General features: G+C 37.2%; 1 non-coding gene across 1 annotated transcript; it reads left to right on the plus strand.

Moving 5' to 3' along the window:
* Positions 1-605: 605 nt before the first annotated feature.
* LOC147950144 (small nucleolar RNA R71) lies at positions 606-712 on the plus strand. The gene has a single exon (XR_015565254.1). It is a non-coding gene; the product is annotated as a small nucleolar RNA R71 (small nucleolar RNA).
* The last annotated feature ends 9188 nt before the right edge of the window (positions 713-9900 follow it).

Consider the following 9900-nt stretch of genomic DNA (forward strand, 5'->3'; position numbering starts at 1 on the left):
TTTGCCCAATAAACAACTGTTGCATCATTGCTCTTAAGTCTTGTTCCTGGCCCTGGTTAGTCTGAAACCCTGGTGGGGGACACAATTGGGGCTGGAACACTTGGTGTTGTTGCTTGGGGATGTAGTTTTGTTGCTGTTGTTGAGGTTGAGGAGGTGGATAGACTTGGTCTTGAGGATTGGCCACATTGGTGCTCCTATAAGAGAGATTGTTGTTTTTGAAACCTCCTTGGTTGTAGCCTTTGAATCCTCTCTGGTTTTGCATGTAGCACAACTCAGCAAATTCAGGCTCCCCCTCTTGAACTGGAGCTTCTTCTTCACCAATGAAGTGAATAGACTTGGACTGGCTGAGGAGTATCTTGTCAAGTTTCTCATTGACCATCTTCAAATCCTTCGTATACTTGTCCTCTTGATCAGTTGAGGAGCTCCTTATTGTCCTATCATAATCCTCATTATAATTGCCATCAGATTGAGCAAGATTCTCAACCAATTCCCATCCTTCTTCCACATTCTTGTTGAGGAAGTTGCCATTAGAGGCTGTATCAAGAAGCATTCTTATCTTGGGAAGCACTCCTCTATACAAGGTGCTTAGGAGTGACTCATTGCTGAAGCCATGGTGAGGACACTGAGTCTGGAATCCTTTAAACCTCTCCCAAGCTTCACAAAAGCTCTCATTATTCCTTTGAGCAAACCCAGAAATTTCATTCCTCAACCTAGCAGTCCTTGCATTGGAGAAGAACTTGGCCAGAAAAGCTTTCTTGCATGCATCCCATGTGGTGATAGCTCCAGTAGGAAGAGTCTTCTCCCAAAGGTGAGCTTTGTCTCCAAGAGAAAATGGGAAGAGCCTTAATTTGAATCCATCTTCACTCACTCCATTGATCTTAGTGAGCCCACATATTCTGTCAAACTCATCAAGGTGATCTAGTGGATCCTCCATTGGCAACCCATGAAATTTGTTGGCTTGTATCATTGAGATCAATCCACTCTTGATCTCAAAGTTATTGTTTGCTACTGAAGGTTGCACAATTCCAGCCCTTTGGTTGTGGGTATTGGGTGCATCTCCTGCACCAATGTGCCTTGGTCTTTGTTCATGGATAGCTTGTTGCTCTATGATGTCTTGACCTTGTTGTTGTTGAACTACTCTTCCTTGCTTATGTCTCAAACCCTTTTATAGCCTGTGGATGTTGTCAATAGGCTGTTGAAGACTGTCTTTGCCTTTTGACCTTGTGTGCATCAACAAACTCTACTACAGACTCCAGCAGGTACACGGTCGAGCACAGGCTCGAGTGGGTGGTCGAGTCGACTGGGAAGTAATGGCTATTTGGATCCGGCTTCTGGCTCGATCAAGTGCTCGATCACAGCTCGGTCGAGTGGTGGTCGAGTATGTGATCGAGTGGTACCTGAAACACAAAACAGCCAAGCAAAGGAAGATTCGAGTTCAATAACTTCACAAGTGTTTAAACGAACTTAATCTTAGACTAATAATGATCCTAAATGTCACAAAACACACTCAAATGGGCAACGACGCCAAATTGAAACTGACTTTGTTTGTGGTGTGGTGAAAGAAAGATGTATGGAATTATGATGTATGGAATGAATAGAAGTCAGGGTGTTTCAATTCCCCTTATGCAGTTGCAGTATAAGAGGTGTCAATCCTATATGAGTGATTGTGAACAATTAAGATGTGCATATGAGTCTAAGTCAAGCCAATTGTAAAGATTGTTTGTCACTAACAATCCTAAAATGAGATATGAAATGTAGAAAGTAAAAACAACTAGAACAAGATACTAAATGCAAACAGAAAAGACAAATTAAAGCTATAATGAAACTAGAACAGAGATAGACACTATGCTAATGAACTAATGCAAGACAAGTAATGAACAGGAAACTACGTGAATGCAATGGAAATGAAACAGGAATGAAACAAGATAATCACAAATCAAAAACACAAGTTCTGGGGATGAACTCGAGCAGCACTCGACCGAGTGTAGGTCGAGTACGTGGTCGAGCTAGACTTAAACGTGAAAACAGAGCAACACAAGAAAAACAGAGCAATGCTAAAACTAATCAAACAACAAGCAAGCAATGATATTTAGACTAAGATTTCAATAAACAAAGAAGGCCTTGAGGAGGGATTCATGGGCTGAGCTAATCATTGTGGTTATCTAACTTGGTCAACAAATCTCAAGCAAACATTGAACAAATCTCATGGCAAGAAACAATCAAACCTATGCATTTGTAGACTTGTTCTCACAAAGAAAAGAATCTACACAAGCAGGCATTAGGAAATACATCTCAAACCAAACAAGACTTCTAATCTCTTAGCAAGCCTAATGGTAAGCTCTAGATCTAGTCTTATCTATGCTCCTTAGACATTGGTGTGATGCTAAGATGCTTGAAATCAAACCCTACCTTCTCAGATATAGGATCAGCATTAAGATCATCTAGCCTAGAAGAGATCTACAACAATCAAGCTTGACCAAATCAAACAAACCACAAGATCAACCCAGCCTAACCCATCCTCAAGGTCCTAAGCAAGTTACTCACAAGAACACATGGTGAAATATGTCAAAAACCCAGAAAATAATGAAACTTGCATCATTAGAAAGATGAAACAGAGATCTACAATATTGATGAAGGAATAAAACTCGAAATCTTAATACTTTGAAAGTTATGAAACAAACAAAATATAAGAATCTAGTCTTTCTCTCTCAAACAAGTACAAGATCTAAAAATAAAATAAAAGTGCAAAAGGAATAAAATCTAAAAAAGGTAAAAACTAGGTTTTAGACTCTCTAAAAAGCTGGTCTCTTTGGTGGCTGCAGGTACAAGGGCCTTATATAGGAGGTGAGGTGGAAGCCCTAAAAATACAAAAAGTCAAAGTAGTCAACGGCTCGGTCAACTCGACCAGTGCTCGGTCGAGTGGCTGGCCGAGCTGGCTTCTCTCGTGCATTCTCCACTCGGTCGAGTCCTCCTTATCACACGGTCGAGTGGTGGTCGAGTGGTGCGGTCGAGTTGGACTCCGGACCTTGATTCTACAGCCTTAAGTCTCTTGTTTTCTCCTCAGGATTGCTTCACTTCTCCTCAGCATTGCTTCCATGCTCCTTAAGCTCCAAAATCACCTGTTTATACATGAAAAGATGCAAATGCAATGCAACTATACTCTAATGCATGATTAGTCCTAAAGCTACACAATAATGGCCTAAATGGATAGCAAAAGATGCAAAAGTTGTGAATAAACTAAGGGAAAACAAGGTAAAATATATGAACATCACCCGATCTCTTACAATTAGTCGAATGCATTGGATTGTTACATATTTTGACCCAAGAAAGAGAAACATAGTTTTTTACTGCTTCGAATCAATGTTTTCTCTCGGTTTAAGCTTGTTTTCTTAGTTTAAGCCTCTTTTGGGAAAAAACGGGTTAAGTGTTGTCTAAACACTCCAAATTCATCCCGAACTCTTACAATTAGTCAAATGCATTGGATTGTCACACATTCTGACCCTTGAAACAGTAACAAAGCGGTTAACTGCCTCGAATCAATGTTTTCTTGGTTTTAGCCTGTTTTGAGATAAAACGGGTTTAAGTGTTATCTAAACACTCCAAATTCATCTCGATCTCTTACATTTAGTCCAATGCATTGGATGGTCACACATTCTGACCCTAGAAACAGTAAAAAAGATATTAACTTCTTAGAATCAATGTTTTCTAGGTTTATGCCTGTTTTGGGATAAAACGGGTTTAAGTGTTGTCTAAACACTCCAAATTCAACCCAAACTCATACAATTAGTCAAATGCATTGGAATGTCACACATTCTGACCCTAGAAACGGTAAAAACACTGTTTACTGCTAGGTTCAATGTTTTCTCTCGGTTTAAGCTTGTTTTCTTAGTTTAAGCCTCTTTTGGGATAAAACGGTTTTAAGTGTTGTCTAAACACTCCAAATTCATCCCAAACTCTTACAATTAGTCAAATGCATTGGATTCTCACACATTCTGACCCTAGAAACAGTAACAAAGCGGTTAACTGCCTCGAATCAATGTTTTCTCGGTTTTAGCCTATTTTGAGATAAAACGGGTTTAAGTGTTATCTAAACACTCCAAATTCATCTCGATCTCTTACATTTAGTCCAATGCATTGGATTGTCACACATTCTGACTCTAGAAACAGTAACAAAGCTATTCACTGCTTAGAATCAATGTTTTCTCTGTTTATCCCTGTTTTTGGGATAAAACGGGTTTAAGTGTTGTCTAAACACTCCAAATTCAACCCAAACTCATAAAATTAGTCAAATGAATTGGAATGTCACACATTCTGACCCTAGAAGCGGTAACAACGCTGTTTACTTCTTAGGATCAATGTTTTCTCAGTTTAAGCATGTTTTGGGATAAAACGGGTTGAAGTGGTGTCTAAACACTCAAAATTCAACCCGAACTCTTATAATTAGTCAAATGCATTGGATTGTTACATATTTTTACCCTAGAAAGAGTAACATAGCTGTTTACTGCTTCAAATCAATGTTTTCTCTCGGTTTTAGCCTTTTTTCTTGGTTTAAGCCTGTTTTGGGATAAAACGGGTTTAAGTGTTGTCTAAACACTCCAAATTCATCCCGAACTCTTACAGTTAGTCAAATGCATTTGATTGTCACACATTCTGACCCTAGAAACAGTAAAAAAGCTGTTATATGCCTCGAATCAATGTTTTCTCTCCGTTTTAGCCTATTTTCTCCGTTTAAGCCTGTTTTGGGATAAAATGGGTTAAGTGTTGTCTAAACACTCCAAATTCATCCCAAACTCTTACAATTAGTCAAATGCATTGGATTATCACACATTCTGACCCTAGAAACAGTAACAAAGCGGTTAACTGCCTCGAATCAATGTTTTCTCGGTTTTAGCCTGTTTTGAGATAAAACAGGTTTAAGTGTTGTCTAAACACTCCAAATTCATCTCGATCTCTTACATTTAGTCCAATGCATTGGATGGTCACACATTTTGACCCTAGAAACAGTAACAAAGCTATTAACTGCTTAGAATCAATGTTTTCTCGGTTTATGCCTGTTTTGGGATAAAACGGGTTTAAGTGTTGTCTAAACACTCCAAATTCAACCCAAACTTGTACAATTAGTCAAATGCATTGGAATGTCACACATTCTGACCCTAGAAACAGTAACAACGCTGTTTACTGCTTAGGATCAATGCTTTCTCTCGGTTTAAGCTTGTTTTCTTAGTTTAAGTCTTTTTTGGGATAAAACGGGTTTAAGTGTTGTCTAAACACTCCAAATTCAACCCAAACTCATAAAATTAGTCAAATGAATTGGAATGTCACACATTCTGACCCTAGAAGCGGTAACAGCGCTGTTTACTTCTTAGGATCAATGTTTTCTCAGTTTAAGCATGTTTTGGGATAAAACGGGTTGAAGTGGTGTCTAAACACTCAAAATTCAACCCAAACTCTTATAATTAGTCAAATGCATTGGATTGTTACATATTTTTACCCTAGAAAGAGTAACATAGCTGTTTACTGCTTCAAATCAATGTTTTCTCTCGGTTTTAGCCTTTTTTCTTGGTTTAAGCCTGTTTTGGGATAAAACGGGTTTAAGTGTTGTCTAAACACTCCAAATTCATCCCGAACTCTTACAGTTAGTCAAATGCATTTGATTGTCACACATTCTGACCCTAGAAACAGTAAAAAAGCTGTTATATGCCTCGAATCAATGTTTTCTCTCGGTTTTAGCCTATTTTCTCCGTTTAAGCCTGTTTTGGGATAAAATGGGTTAAGTGTTGTCTAAACACTCCAAATTCATCCCAAACTCTTACAATTCGTCAAATGCATTGGATTATCACACATTCTGACCCTAGAAACAGTAACAAAGCGGTTAACTGCCTCGAATCAATGTTTTCTCGGTTTTAGCCTGTTTTGAGATAAAACAGGTTTAAGTGTTGTCTAAACACTCCAAATTCATCTCGATCTCTTACATTTAGTCCAATGCATTGGATGGTCACACATTTTGACCCTAGAAACAGTAACAAAGCTATTAACTGCTTAGAATCAATGTTTTCTCGGTTTATGCCTGTTTTGGGATAAAACGGGTTTAAGTGTTGTCTAAACACTCCAAATTCAACCCAAACTTGTACAATTAGTCAAATGCATTGGAATGTCACACATTCTGACCCTAGAAACAGTAACAATGCTGTTTACTGCTTAGGATCAATGTTTTCTCTCGGTTTAAGCTTGTTTTCTTAGTTTAAGTCTTTTTTGGGATAAAACGGGTTTAAGTGTTGTCTAAACACTCCAAATTCATCTCAAACTCTTACAATTAGTCAAATGAATTGGATTGTCACACATTCTGACCCTAGAAACTGTAAAAAAGCGGTTAACTGCCTCGAATCAAGGTTTTCTCGGTTTTAGCCTGTTTTGAGATAAAACGGGTTTAAGTGTTGTCTAAACACTCCAAATTTATCTTCATCTCTTACATTTAGTCCAATGCATTGGATTGTCACACATTCTGACCCTAGAAACAGTAACAAAGCTATTAACTGCTTAGAATCAATGTTTTCTCAGATTAAGCCTGTTTTAGGAAAAACGGGTATAAGTGTTGTCTAAACACTCCAAATTCATCCCGAACTCTTACAATTAGTCAAATGCATTGGAATGTCACACATTCTGACCCTAGAAACAGTAACAATGCTGTTTACTGCTTAGAATCAATGTTTTCTCTGTTTTAGCCTGTTTTCTCGGATTAAGCCTATTTTGGGAAAAAATCGGGTTTAAGTGCTTTCTAAACACTCCAAATTTATCCTGTTCTCTTATAATTAGTCCAATGCATTGGATTGTCACACATTCTGACCCTAGAAAAAGTTTCAAAGCTAGTAACTGCTTAGAATCAATGTTTTCTCAGTTTTAGCCTGTTTTGGGACAAAATGGGTATAACTGGTGTCTAAACACTCCAAATTCAACCCAAACTCTTATAATTAGTCAAATGCATTAGTTTGTTTCATATTTTGACCCTAGAGAGACTAACAGAGCTGTTTACTGCTTCAAATCAATGTTTCCTCTCGGTTTTAGCTTGTTTTCTCTGTTTAAGCCTGTTTTGGGATAAAACGAGTTTAAGTGTTGTCTAAAAACTCCAAATTCAACCTAAACTCTTATAATTAGTCAAATGCATTGGATTGTTACATATTTTGACCCTAGAAAGAGTAACATAGCTGTTTACTGCTTCGAATAAATGTTTTCTCTCGGTTTTAGCCTGTTTTCTCGGATTAAGCCTGTTTTGGGAAAAAACGGGTTTAAGTGTTTTCTAAACACTCCAAATTTATCCTGATCTCTTAAAATTAGTCCAATGCATTGTATTGTCACACAGTCTGACCCTAGAAACAGTAACAAGATTATTAACTGCTTAGAATCAATGTTTTCTCGGTTTTAGCCTATTTTCTCGGTTTAAGCATGTTTCGGGATAAAACGGGTTTAAGCGTTGTCTAAACACTCAAAATTTAACACAAACTCTTATAATTAGTCAATGGAATTGGATTGTTACATATTTTGACCCTAGGAAGAGTACCATAGCTGTTTACTGCTTCGAATAATTTTTTTCTCTCGGTTTTAGCCTGTTTTCTCGGATTAAGACTGTTTTGGGAAAAAACGGGTTTAAGTGTTTTCTAAACACTCCAAATTCATCCCGTTCTCTTATAATTAGTCCAATGCATTGGATTGTCACACATTCTGACCCTAGAAAAAGTAACAAAGCTATTAACTGCTTAGAATCAATGTTTTCTGAGTTTTAGCCTGTTTTGGGACAAAATGGGTATAACTGGTGTCTAAACACTCCAAATTCAACCCGAACTCTTATAATTAGTCAAATGCATTAGTTTGTTACATATTTTGACCCTAGAAAGAGTATCATAGCTGTTTACTGCTTCAAATCAATGTTTCCTCTCGGTTTTAGCCTGTTTTCTCTGTTTAAGCCTGTTTTGGGATAAAACGGGTTTAAGTGTTGTGTAAACACTCCAAATTCAACCCAAACTCTTATAATTAGTCAATGGAATTGGATTGTTACATATTTTGACCTTAGGAAGAGTACCATAGCTGTTTACTGCTTCGAATACATTTTTTCTCTCGGTTTTAGCCTGTTTTCTCGGATTAAGCATGTTTAGGGAAAAAACGGGTTTAAGTGTTTTCTAAACACTCCAAATTCATCCCGATCTCTTAAAATTAGTCCATTGCATTGGATTTTCACACAGTCTGACCCTAGAAACAGTAACAAAGCTATTAACTACTTTGAATCAATGTTTTCTTGGTTTAAGCCTGTTTTGGGATAAAACGGGTTTAAGTATTGTCTAAACACTCCAAATTCAACCCAAACTCTTATAATTAGTCAAATGCATTGGAATGTTACATATTTTGACTCTAGAAAGAGTAACATAGCTGTTTACTGCTTCTTATAAATGTTTTCTCTCGGTTTTAGCCTGTTTCCTCGGATTAAGCCTGTTTTGGGAAAAAACGGGTTTAAGTGTTGTCTAAATACCCCAAATTCAACCCGTTCGCTAGAATTAGTCCAATGCATTGGATTGTCACACATTCTGACCCTAGAAACAGTAACAAAGCTATTAACTGCTTAGAATCAATGTTTTCTCGGTTTTAGCCTGTTTTGGGACAAAATGGGTATAACTGGTGTCTAAACACTCCAAATTCAACCCGAACTCTTATAATTAGTCAAATGCATTGGATTGTTACATATTTTGACCCTAGAAAGAGTAACATAGCTGTTTATTGCTTCAAATCAATGTTTCCTCTTGGTTTTAGCCTGTTTTCTCGGTTTAAGCCTGTTTCGGGATAAAACGGGTTTAAGTGTTGTCTAAACACTCCAAATTCAACCCAAAGTCTTATAATTAGTCAATGGAATTGGATTGTTTCATATTTTGACCCTAGAGAGACTAACAGAGCTGTTTACTGCTTCAAATCAATGTTTCCTCTCGGTTTTAGCTTGTTTTCTCGGTTTAAGCCTGTTTTGGGATAAAACGGGTTTAAGTATTGTCTAAACACTCCAAATTCAACCCAAACTCTTATAATTAGTCAAATGCATTGGGTTTTTCCATGTTTTGACCCTAGAAAGAGTAACATAGCTATTTACTGCTTCGATTCAAAGTTTTCTCGGTTTTTGCCTGTTTTGGGATAAAGCGGATTTAAGTGTTATCTAAACATTTCAAATTCATCCCGATCTCTTACAATTAGTCAAATGCATTAGATTGTTACATATTTTGACCCCTGAAAGAGTAACATAGCTGTTTACTGCTTCTTATAAATGTTTTCTCTCGGTTTTAGCCTGTTACCTCGGATTAAGCCTGTTTTGGAAAAAAACGGGTTTAAGTGTTTTCTAAACACTCCAAATTCATCCCGATCTCTTAAAATTAGTCCAATGCATTGGATTGTCACACTCTCTAACCCTAGAAACAGTAACAAAGCTATTAAGCTTGTTTTGGGATAAAACGGGTATAAGTGTTGTCTAAACACTCGAAAGTAAACCCAAACTCTTATAATTAGTCAATGGAATTGGATTGTTACATATTTTGACCCTAGGAAGAGTACCATAGCTGTTTACTGCTTCAAATAATTTTTTTCTCTCGGTTTTAGCCTGTTTTCTCGGATTACGCCTGTTTTGAGAAAAAACGGGTTTAAGTGTTTTCTAAACACTCCAAATTCATCCCGATCTCTTAAAATTAGTCCAATGCATTGGATTTTCACACAGTCTGACCCTAGAAACAGTAACAAAGCTATTAACTGCTTTGAATCAATGTTTTCTCGGTTTAAGCCTGTTTTGGGGTAAAACGGGTTTAAGTATTGTCTAAACACTCCAAATTCAACCCAAACTCTAATAATTAGTCAAATGCATTGGATTGTTACATATTT

Source organism: Camelina sativa, chromosome 1, assembly GCF_030686135.1.
Source record: "Camelina sativa cultivar CO46 ecotype springtype chromosome 1, ASM3068613v1".
NCBI lineage: Eukaryota > Viridiplantae > Streptophyta > Magnoliopsida > Brassicales > Brassicaceae > Camelina > Camelina sativa.